We start from the raw sequence: 13,145 nt of genomic DNA, 5'->3' as shown, positions 1-13,145 counted from the left end.
CGAAGATTCGTGATCAAGCAAGCAAATTCCCTAAAGCTTGTGTTTCCTCTTCGTTCGTTTCTCTCTTTCTCGTTCGACCCTCTCTCTCTCTTTGTTCTTTCTATTTTTCTTATTCAAACCCTCTTTCTTTTACCCTAATTAGCATATAATTAAGTATAAAAGATGGCAATAATAACCCACTAATTAACTCAAGGTTACCTCTTTTAACCCCCAAGTAATTAGACTTATTAACATTAACCCACTAACTTTATAATTAAAGTAGGAAATAGTCCAAAACGCCCCTTAATTTACTTAACAGAAATCCGACCCAGCCTGGTATTACGCAGTCTGTGACGGGCCGTCGTGCCTGCGACGGTCCGTCCTGCTGCTCCGTCACAGAGTTCAGAGACTCAATTTCCTTGAAGAGTCTGTGACGGTCCGTCGTGCCCACGACGGTCCGTCCTGCCATTTCGTTACGAAGTTCAGAGAGTCGATTTTAGTACCCAAATTTCAGAATTCTAAGTGTTTTGGAACGAGACCCCCTCGACGGTCCGTCGTGTCCATGACGGTCCGTCGTGGGTTCCGTCGTCTCAGCTAGTTTTTCCAGAATTAAAATCTGCAGCTCAAAACGACTAAACAGGTCGTTACACATTCTCAGCCCTAGATATGAAGTACACAACTTCACTTGAACTTATTTGTAATCCCCTTTCATCTTTGATAAAACTTTGTACATGTAAGTGAACAATTGTAAAAAAAAAAGAGAGAAGGAAAAAATTCTGAGAGTAAGTTTACAAGTACATGTAGTGTAAAAGCTAGAAGATCTGATTTGCATATCATACATGATTGAAAGACTACTTATTATGTATACCATGTTCATCAAGTTTTGAAGGAAACCCTTCAATCTAAAGGGGACTGAACTAGGGAGCACATTGGTTATCTAACCCAATATAAAACTTCCTCTGTTCATTTACTTATAGTCAATTATTTTATCTTACTCTTTGGAACAAAATTTCAGCATTGGTCAACTATTTTCCACGATTAGTCGACTAGATAAATATTTTAATTCACCCCCTCTTGTTTTTCAATTGGTATCAGAGAAGGTCTCACAACTTCAGTGTTTAACTATACTTGAGAAATAAATCCAATGACACATTATCAAATTCATGGCGCGTTACTTCAAGATGAACATTCGTCACACCGACCAACATACTTCAAATAGACAACACTACTCTCACCGGAAAGATAGATTCAGAATAATTTTTCATCAAATGATCATCAAGATAGATTCAGAATCTTCGGAACTCCAGTGAGTCCTTCTACATGTGTGGAAACCAATGAAATAGGTAAATCAGTTGATGAAAAAACATATCTAGGAATGAATGGTTCTCTAATATATCTCACCGTCAGTCGACCAGACATCATGTTCAATGTGTGTAAATGTGCACGTTTTCAATTCGCTCTTAACGAATCACATCTCACCGCGGTGAAGCGTATTATTAGATATCTTATTGGATCATCAGATATAGGATTATGGTACCCTTTTACAAATAAATTTGATTTGATTGGATATTCAAATGTTGACTTTGTATGTTATTATAATGATAGAAAAAGCAAAAGTGGGACATGGCAATTTTTAGGAAAATCTCTTAACTCATGGCATAGTAAAAAGCGGACTTCTATGGCTCTTTCAACTATTGAGTCTTAATATTTGGTGGTTGGTAGTTGCGGTACTCAATTACTCTAGATGATACATAAACTTCTAAACTATGGTCTAACAATTCGATAGAGTACCTATTTTTTGCGAAAATACTAGAGCTATTAGATTATCTAAATATACCGTACATCATTCTCAGGCTAAGCATATTGATATTAAACATCATTTATCCGTGATCATGTTGAAAATTGTTATTTTATTTTTGAATATGTTGACTCTGACAATCAGTTAGCAGATAATTTTACTAAACCCTTACTTGAGTAAATATTGTGTTTCCTTTGGGAAACCTTGGTATTATTGGACAAAGACATTAATTTTACCGTCTTTCTTTAAATTTCTTTACAGTTTTTTTTTCTTCTTTTGTAGTGAAATGATGACTGACCCTCTTTTCCATAAAACTTCTTTGTCTTGTTTAGACGTCACCTCAACGTCTCTTCACCGCCTAACCCTTTTCACCTAATCTTGAAGCACTTGTTTCCATAAGACCCTAATTTTTGTAGTGAAATTATGACTGACCCTCTTTTCCATAAGTTCGTTTCATTGTGCAGTGAGTGGAGCGGAATATGAGAAAATATCAACATGTGATACCGCAAAAGAAATGCGAGACAACCTAGAAATAACCATTGAATAAACCACTAAAGTAAAAGAAGCTCGCATCAGTTCACTTGTAAATTAATATGAGTTGTTAAAACTGGCCAAAGATGAAAATATTGAATCCATGTTGTTGAGATATAGAAAAATTGTCTGCGAACTCAAATCTCTTGGAATGATATATTCAAATGCATTATATGTGGGAAAACTGGTTAGAAGTCTTCCCAATGTTTGGGAAACTATAGTCGTCATTCTTGAAGTTGAAGATCTCCATAGAATGACATAGGATGAACTTCGAGGTAACTTAATGGAATATGAAAAAAATCATATTACCAAGTACAACAAAGAAGACAAAGGTCTCACCATGAGTTTAAGAAAAATGAATTCAAAAAAATTGACGATCACTGTTATGATTGTGTAGAACCAGAACACATCCAACAAAACATTCCAAAACAGAGAAGAAGAAACCGTCGAAGAAATGAAGATCCAAAGAGTCTCAGATCATGGGAACAACGGGAAACAATCGATGATGATTATGGTGAAATGGCGAACCTATGTTTTATGGCACTAGGTGAAACAAGTAAGGTAAGACCTTCTAACTGTTCAAACTGTGATTATTTACAAAACTCCTTGGATATGGTAACTGATGAATTACAGAAAGTTATTGACGAATACAACAAGCTTGCTCAAGAAAAGAAAGACTGCCAGAATTTTATTGAAGCAATTCAGATTGAAGTAGACCTATTAAAAAAAGAACTGCAAGAAGTAAAGATGCAATTAAACAGCAGAAGAATGTTTTCAAGTCACAGTTCTATTTGATCTAACAGAACTTCAATCTATTACATAAACTACCAAAATCATAGATCAAATGGATCAAATAGATCCACTCAAAATCATTATTCTTGTAATACTTTATCTCAAGTTATTTGTTTTACTTGTGGTGATATAGGTCATAAATTATTTAATTATAGAAAATATTGTTTTGGAAAGTGGATTTCGAGACCTAAAGCTACTAATCATCAAGGACCCAAAAACACTTGGGTAGCTAAAATGAAATTAATTTCTTTATTTTGTAGGAACAATATAAGAAAATCTACACGAAAGGAATGTCGATACTTGACAGTGGATGTCCCAAGCATTTGTGCAGAAAGAAAGAAAACATAAAGCCATCAAAAGTAACGATGGAAGATGTGTAAGATGCGGAGACGATGCAAAAAGAGAAGTAACATGTGTTTGTACCATTACTCTAAGTTCATCATGTGACTTAATTGAATTTTATCTAGTTGAAAGACTTAATCATAATCTTCTCAACATTAATCAACTATGCGCTGCTGGATTTCAAGTTACATTCAATACAAAAACTTGCATCAGCAATTATCCAGAGAAGAAGCTGGAGTTGGTACCATTACTCTAAGTTCATCATGTGACTTAGTTGAAGTGTATATAGTTGAAGGACTTAATCAAAATCTTAGAATTAATGAACTATGCGATGCTGGATTTCAAATTATTTTCAACACAACAACTTGCATCATCAATCATCCAGAGAAGAATCGTACTCTCGTTGGAGATTGACTAAACAATATATATGTCTTAAATAATGTTGATTTTCTCCCTCTCACTTGTCTTACTGCATTCACAAATGATTCTTAGCTATGGCATCGTAAACTTTGACACACAAGCATGTATGCTCTTGAGAAACTATCCAGACTTAAATTAGTCATTGGCCTACCTAAACTAAAATTAGAAAGATCACATCTGTGATACATGCAAGCTAGGCAAGCAGACTCAATCTTCGTTTATGGTAAAAGATATCGTATGTTCTTCTAAACCTCTTCAACTCCTTCATATGGATTTATTTGGCCCTACTCAGATTGCCAGCATTGAAGGTAAAATGTATGATTTTGTTAATTTTGATGAAATGATTCACTTGGGAAATTTATATTTCTCACAAACATAAGGCCTTCACAAATTTTAAAGAGTTCTGTAGAAAAGTTCAAAGAGGAGCATGTTATTTTATTATAACAATTCATAGTTATTATGGTTGTGAATTCAAGAATAAAGCATTCAAATATTTCTGTGCTCAAAATGGTTTTACCCAAAACTTCTCCTCACCAAGATCACCTCTGCAAAATGGAGTGGTGGAAAGAAAAAATCATTCTCTACAAGACACAGCAAGAACAATGTTACAAGATCGAAGTCTTCCTGACAACTTTCTGGCAGAAGCCGTGAGTACTGCATGTCACAGTCTAAAAAGGTGCCTCATCAGGCCAGTTTTAAAGAATACACCTTATGAACTTTGGAGAGGAAATAAAATAACTGTACGCTAGTTTCACCTATTCGGCTATAAGTGCTTCATTCATAACAACAGTAAGGTTAATATTGGTAAGTTTGTCAAAGAAGCGATGAAGGTATTTTTAAAGGTTATGCAATATCTAACAGGGCTTTAGAGTGTTCAATAAAAGAACCTTAAGTGTTGAAAATTTGTTTATGTGGTTTTTGATGAAACTAACCCAAGACTGTATGAAATAGAAAATTGTGGAGATAAAATTGTCCCTAGTCAGATCAAAGCCATTCTAATGGACACTACTGAAACTAATATTTACAAGTCAACCGACTACACCAGTTGACAAAACAAACTTTCCTAGGGAATGGAGACATAATTCTAGCTATCCTAAAAATCTTATTGTGGAAAACCAGATGATAAAATCCAGACAATATTATTCCTATGAAAACAAGCTTCCTTGGCGTTGATATCCTAAATGGAACCAAAACCAATAAATGAAGTTATGGAAGATGAGTAATGGATACAAGCTATGAAACAAGAACTTGATCCTTTTGGAAATAAATAAATCTGGAAACTTATTGAAAGACCAAAAAGTTGTTTAGTTATAAGAACCAAGCGGGTATTTAAAAACAAGTTTGATGAAAGCGGAAAGATTGTCATAAATAAAGCCACATTAGTAGCTCACAGTTACTAAAAGCAGGAAGGAGTCAACTATGATGAAACGTTCGCTCCGGTAGCAAGGTTAGAATCCATTCGTATACTGCTAGCTTTTGCATCCTTCAATCATTTTAAACCTTTTCAAATGGATGTTAAAAGTTCCTTTTTGTATAGTTTTATTAGAGTGAACATTTCATAAAACAACCTACCGGTTTTGAGAATCCCTCTTGTCGTTATTATTTTTTTAAATTATCAAAAGAGCTTTATGATCTTAAACAAGTTCCAAAAACCTCGTAGGAAAGTCTGGGCACATTCCTTATAGAAAATGATTTTCAAAGAGGAAAAATTTATAATATCTTGTTTACAAAAAAAATCTTATTCATTCATTCTCATTGTTCAAATTTATGTTGAAGACATTATCTTTGGAAGCTCTAATGTCTCTCTCTGTGAGAATTTTGCTAATTTCATGAAAGACAAATTTGAAATGATTCTTATGGATGAGTTCTCATTCTATCATGGGATTTAAATCAAGCAATAGGAGAAAGGAATCTTCATAAAACAAAGTAAGTATGCGAAGGAGCTAATAGAAATGTTTGGAATGGAAAAAGTTAAACCCTTTGGAACTCCAATGTGTCCTTGTACATGTCTAGAAACTGATGCAACAGGTAAATAAGTTGATGAAAAAAGTTATCGAGGAATTATTGCTCCTTTAGTATACCTCACAGCTTGTCGACCAGACATCATGTTCAGTGTGTGTAAATATGCACATTTTCAATTTGCTCCAAAGGAATCACATCACACCGCGGTGAAGCGTATTATTTAATATCTTATTGGATCATCAAATCTAAGATTATGGTATCTCTTTTCTAATAATATTGATTAAATTGGGTATTCAGATGCTGACTTTGACAAAAAAAAGCACAATTAGAACATGCAAATTTTAGGAAAAAAACACTCATCTTATGGCTTCTTAAAAAGCTGATGTCTGTGGCTCTTTCAACTACTCAGTCTGAATATTTGGTGGTTGGTAGTTGCGGCATTCAATTACTCTAGATGATGCATCGAATTTTAGACTATGGCATAACATTTGAGGAGTACATATTTCTTGTGACAATACTAGTGCTATTAGCTTATTTAAATATATCTTACACCGTTCCCTTGTTAAGAATTTTGATATTAAACATCATTTTATCCTTAATCATGTTGAAAGTGGTGATTTTGTGCCTAAATTTGTTGACTCTGAAAATCAGTTAGCAGATATTTTTACTAAACCCTTACTTGAGTAAATATTTTGTTTCCTTCGGGAAAACCTTTGTATCATTGGACCCAGTCATTAATTTTACCGCCTTTCCTGAAATTGCTTTTACTTATTTTTATTATTTTTTGTAGTGAAATTCTGGCTTATTCTCTTCTCCATAAAACTTCTTCATCTTCTGCAGGCGTCCCCTTATTGTCTCTTCACCGCCTAACGCTTCTTCTTGTCTCCTTTTTGTCTTCTCTCTTCTCATATCATCTTTTAATCTTCTCTTCTCTCACTAAAATGACTCACTCTTGCTCTTTGGCATCTATGCAAAAAGCTTTTTTATCACCTTCTACTTTCCTCTAAATAGATATCTCCTCAGCTAATTCCTTTGAGTCGTAATCAATGTACCACCCTTCCTCGACCAAAAAACGTTCATTCTCTTCCAAGAGAAAAGTTGGCAGAAAAGCTCTCATTGTCTTTTGTGATACTTTCACATTACATCACTATTTTCTTTGCTAGGGGATAGAGAAGAAGATGCGGCTTGTCTCATTCTCAAAACAAATTATTGTATTCAAAAGAGTGATAAATATTGAACAACTTGAAGACTCTCACTGCGTAGTAAGTATTTTTTCATGCTCAAAAGTAATCTCTTCTATTGCATCTCTATTTGAGTGAATTCTTGGAAGAACATGTTTGTCTTTTTTATGCAAACCTCTGAATCTCTGCTGAAACTGGTGAATGGGAAACCCTAGTTTTGGTTCATAATTTCATTTTTAATGACTTTGTTTAAAGAAAGTTTTTTATCTGAATTCTCTGGAAATATTCTATTCATGCATGGTACTCTATGGCCTGATCAATTTGAAGTTTCTCTTGAAAATGCTAAGGTGTTTATTGATGAGTTTGGATTTGATATCTCTAGCTTTGGTCCTTTATCCTTATGTTTTGAGTTTTGTATTCTCACTCATATTGTGGCTACCACCCTTGTCCCTCTGAAGGGATCTCTAAGCAATATCTCAACCCAAATATTTTTGAGTTCTACTGCCTTGTCACAAGGATCCCTTTAAATTGGGCTATGTGGTTTTGGGAGTAAATAGTTTAAAGTGTTGAAGACAATAACTCATCCACAAACTTAATATACAGACTGCTTCTCTCTAGAATAATTGTCGATTCTCTGGTGGATATATCTAAGTACAGGACTACTCTAATCTATGCCAGTTATGACATTCGGACATTCTCAAGCATGGGCTATGTGTTTGTTAATGAGAAATGGTACAAGAAGGAATATATCCAAACTAGAACTGAGACGCCACGGGTGACTCGTATTTTGATTATTTCGCTGCACTACTCATCAAAAAAGCAGACCATATTAAGGTAAAGATCGATGGATTTAAATCCCATGTGCAAGTTATACAGGATAACTACACAAGGATTCTAGCAAAGATGTTGGAAAGTTATGGCTTGAATAAGGGGTCCTTAAGAAGGATACTATTCATTCAGCAATAAAATTCTCATGCAAGTCAAATACATAAAACTTTGAGCCTACTCTGCTCAGAATTAACTAGATGTAACAATGCATACCTCTTACTGTACTTCTCAGAATACTGTTGAGACATCCCTTAACATATTTTGCGGGAACGTGGTCAACAATGTAACGAACTTACTGGGCAAACAATAAGTGAGTGGTCCTTTTTTTGCTTAAGGCATTTAGTTTGTGAAGTTATATCTCCTTCTCTCCTGAACTATAATTCGGGGCTTCTATCCCCATACTTTATCTCTGTATATTTTTTTAGCTATCTTGTTTGTTGTTTTGTTTTCCTTTTTGATTATTTCAAGCGGGGAGAATATTACACGACATATAAAAAGGGGGAGTACATGGACAGGGGGAGCGCAAAAGTGCATATTATTTCACAGTAACATTAAACGGGGTTGTCAAATTAAAATCTCTTTAATTATAGTTATCATTATAAAAAAGAGGGAGATTGTCAACTCATTGTATTTTGAACAAATGACAACCTACAATAAATTACATAAGGTTGCTAAAGGTCACAACAACATTGTGGAAAACAATAGACAAGAAGGGACTTGCAAAGCCAAAGAATGAAAAATAAAGATTTTCAAGAGGCAAAGCAGGAATGGTAAGAGATTCAAGAATCATGTTGGACAGCAAATATAGAAAGCAAGAAAATATGCCTAAAATAAATCTGAGTAAATTTAAGAAAAGGATTAAAGAGCAGAATTGGTGGATCAAGACAATATTCAAGGAAGACATTGAAGATCAGCTAAGATCTTAGCGAATCGTCCAACAAAGGAAAGAATTGATTTAATCATGCACATATCGAATATGGAGATTATTCAACAAATCAATTCCAAATAAATCAAAGAATCAATCAGATAATCCTTTATTGATAAATCCCTTGGGTTTACGAAAAAGAGCAATACATTCAATCATTCTCAGCCCTAGATTTTAAGTATGAAACATCACTTGAAGTTATTTTCAATCCTCTTTCATCTTTGATAAAACATTGTACACGTTAGTGAACAACTGTAATTGAAAAATAGAAGGAAATGATTATGACAGTAAGTTATAAAAGTAAAGGTAGTGTCAAAGTTAGAAGATCTAATTTGCATATCAGATAGGATTGAAGGACTACTTATTTTGTATATCAAGCTCATCAAGCTCTGAAGGAAACCCTTTATATCAAAGGGGACTGTACTAGGCACCAAATTGGTGATACAAACCAGTATAAAACTTTTGTTTTTCATTTACTTACAATAAATTATTTTATCTTACTCTGTTGAACTAACTTGTAGGATCACTCGGCAATCATCCACGATCACTGGACTCCCACCCTCCCTCTTGACTTTCAAGTGCAACTATTATTAGTCACTCAAAAATTTGTTAAAACCTTACTTGAGATTCTATGTTAAAAAAAAGATGTTCGTCTTCTTCATCAAGATATGAGTATCTGCTTCATGGTTCTCATATTTGTTTTTTATATCATTGCTTCATGACAAAGATTATTGCACTTGTTGTACTTCATGTATGACCTTACCCAATATCTAATTGGTGGATGATCATTTTCACACAATTCTGAAGAGGTAGATACTTTTTCTACTTTTGACCCCTGCTTTGAGTTCTATAGTTGTTTCATAAGGCTCCCTTTCTCGTTTGCCTGAAAGAAATATTTAAAAACATTGTCAAAGTTATCTTTGACAAATCTTGTGTATTTTTCAACATAGTTATACATGGTTGATGTCTTTTGGGTATTATTACAAGAGTTTTAAACAAGTCATGAATCATTAAATTAAATTCCCGGAGATCTTACCTTGAAAATAATGTCAGGAAATCTATCACGCCCCGAGCCTACACCCAAGATGTGGTCGACACTCATGAACCATTTCTATCGATCCCTAAGAAAACCCTTGGACTATTCCAGCTCTCCGTGGAGACTTACTCAATATAATATAAACTTAAACATAATGTTTTAACACAAATATCTCAAATACCTAACTTAGAACAATGAAAAATATTCGAACTGACCACAAGGGCAACTCATGTGTAGAATATTAAATATAGAAAATAAAACAAGCTTTTCAACTACTAATGTCTATGAAGCTTCTAATATTATGTGTGTGTGTGTGTGTGTTAATTAATATTCATTTGTTTTTCTCAATGCTCTACGTATAACAAATATTAGAAGAGGTATATGATTTTGTAGACACATACTATATATTATATTGTAAATAAAATATGGAAAACGAATACGATTATTATAATTTATGAAGGTTAGGGTAAAAAAAAAAAAATTTAATTGGAAAATATTAATTTAAAAGAATTTTAAATTTATTTTTTAAATACAATAAATTGTAATTTGCTGTTGAAAGAGAGTTTTAGAAATTGTTTTACTTAATTTTTTATTAGAAGTTATTTGCCTTAAATTTGAGGAAAATGAGTTGACTTGTAAAATTATTTTCCAAAACATTTAACCTAACTAAACATGAGAAAATTGAACATAGAGGGTAAAACCAATGATATAGTTGGAATACGAAAAGATAATATTCTAAATAATAGTTATTGCATATGTAAGGTTGTATGATCTACTTGAATAATAATTATTAAGGAATATGTAAAGGTGTATTAATCGGTTGCAATTATTGGCATTTCAATATGGGTAATTTATTTTATAGCTTTTACCCATAATTTGAATCAAAATGTATGTCTCCGTATTTATGTGAGATTTATAGTGTATCCATCTTCAATTATCTTTATATTTTAATTCGTATAACTTTCTATTACAATCACACAAAAAAGAGAAGAATTAAAAAGGTTTCATTCAATATTCTATTTAATAGCATTATCCAAATTCAAGTAATAATCATCAAATACATACAAAAAACAATTGTTTACTACTATAAATATAGAAACTTTTGGTTCAAACAAGTGCTTCAACATTAGGTGAGTAGCCTTAAGCGACATGTAAGACCATATAGTTATCATCATGGAATCCGTTGTGTACTCCACACCGTAAAGGGGTCTCCGACCTGCCACAGAGGGACCATCAACTTCTAGTTATTGTGGGTACACTAGCTAATGTCTATCTAGACAATCATCCTATGAGGGAACCTTAGTAAAGAATAAGAGATTTCTTCTAGAAACACGGTCTATACTAACGGGAGATCCTCAATCACAATATGTTCTTGGTGCTAACCATAATTCCTACGAAGTACTTATTTTCTTAACTTGTTCTTATTATTCATGGAAGGGCACATAATCTTGACAATAAAACCTAAGTCATTATGACATCCATGCAAAGGTATCATTCAAACAAATCTAGGCTAAACAATGACTTATCCATGGATAGGTACAATTATGCATCCAATTTAAGCTATTCATAGTATTATTCCCGGAAACGTACAACTTAGTAACAAATCCAAGATAAGTGTTATTAAAATAGCTCCTAAAATCATTGATTCATATCTTAATTGAGAAAGTCCTTTGAATACAATGAATCCTATGTATGAAAATTTCCTTTCACCAACCATGCTTTAATGTGTGTATGATAAATCCTTTCAACAACACAACAATAATAACTCATTCAATTGCTCTTTGAACTTCTTCTGTTCTTCCAAAGACATACAATATGAAGGAAAATACATAGGTTGCATATCTGGGAGTAGGTCAATATCGAAATGTATTTCCCTTCCGAATGGAATACCTGGTAAATCATCTAGGAACCCTTCAGGAAATTCATTAACAACGGGGATCGACATAAGAATAGGGTTTTCGGAATCTACATCCCTCACCCTAACTTGATGGTAAATAGAACCCTTAGAAATTATCTTTCTATATTTCATAAAAGAAAAAAAGTTACCTTATGCATAGAATTTCCCCCATTCAAATTTAGGATAGTCTCCTTCAGAAACCGAAACTATACTACACAGGTTCTACAATCAATAGAAGCATAACAAGAGAGCACCCAATCCATACAAATGATAAAAACAAAATGTATCATATCAAGATTAACAAAGTCAACAAGATTAACTCTATGGGACAAAGAGATGAGGCATTTTCTATAAACCCTCTTAGCCACAATAGAATCACAAACAACAGTTGAGACAGATAAGATATAACAACACATATGGAAGAAAATCAAACCTCATCGCTATATGTGGCTTCACAAAAACTAGGTAGCGTCGGGATCAAGTAAAGCATAAACATCATGTTGGAAAAAATTCAGCATACTAGTACCATATTGGGAGAACCCTCTTTTTCACCATGAGAATGAATTCCACAGAATCAGTTTTTCTTGGGAGCATTAGACAATCCATAACAGTGGTCAAGATTGCTTGACTTCTCTTCCCTTAGTCGTATGCATTCAAAAATCCCTCATCTTATGGCCATTTGAAGCACAATTGAAGCAACCATCCGTGTCGACTAGACACTTACCTTATGCTTCTTTCGACACCTAGTACAAGTAGACATAGGAAGAGAAAATCCACTACCATAAACTCTTTGACGCTTAGGGTTCGACACTGTATCTTTGTTGAATTTTATAAGAATGTTGGAAAAACCTTGACAAGAAAAAATTTGTCGGAACCTAGAAGGACCATGTCGATCGATCCTTACATGAGAGAAATTATCATTACCGGTCTTAGATATCATTGAATCCGTAGACCATTCCTTAATTTTTTCTGCTCAATATGTTGAGCATGAACCATAAGACATGAAAATTTCCATGTCATTAGCAAGCATGGTGGTACAATACTACTTAACCACTATTTTGGACACACTTTACATGAGCTTATTCATATTTACTCTAGGATCGATAAATATTGAGGAAACATACTAGGATAATTGTGTGAAGTTCGAAGCATATTCCCTAAGAATCATGTTCCCTTGACGAAGGTTGTTTAATGTTAGCACCTTTGCCTATTGAATATCAACGGGAAATAACCTTTTAAGAAATACTACTTTAAATTTTTCCCAATCAAGGCATATTCCAGACTTCTTTCTTTCCATTGGTTTAACCAAATTTTAGCAACACCTTTTAGTTGATATGAGAGCAACTCTACCTTTTCTACCAAAGTAACTCTCATAATCATCAATACCTTGTAAAGCTCATCAATGAACACTGTAGGATCTTTTTAAACCTTAGAACTGTGAAACTCAAGAGGAT

The sequence above is a fragment of the Solanum pennellii genome, chromosome 9 (genome assembly GCF_001406875.1).
Source record: "Solanum pennellii chromosome 9, SPENNV200".
Classification (NCBI taxonomy): Eukaryota; Viridiplantae; Streptophyta; class Magnoliopsida; order Solanales; family Solanaceae; genus Solanum; species Solanum pennellii.
This window is presented reverse-complemented; position numbering follows the sequence as displayed.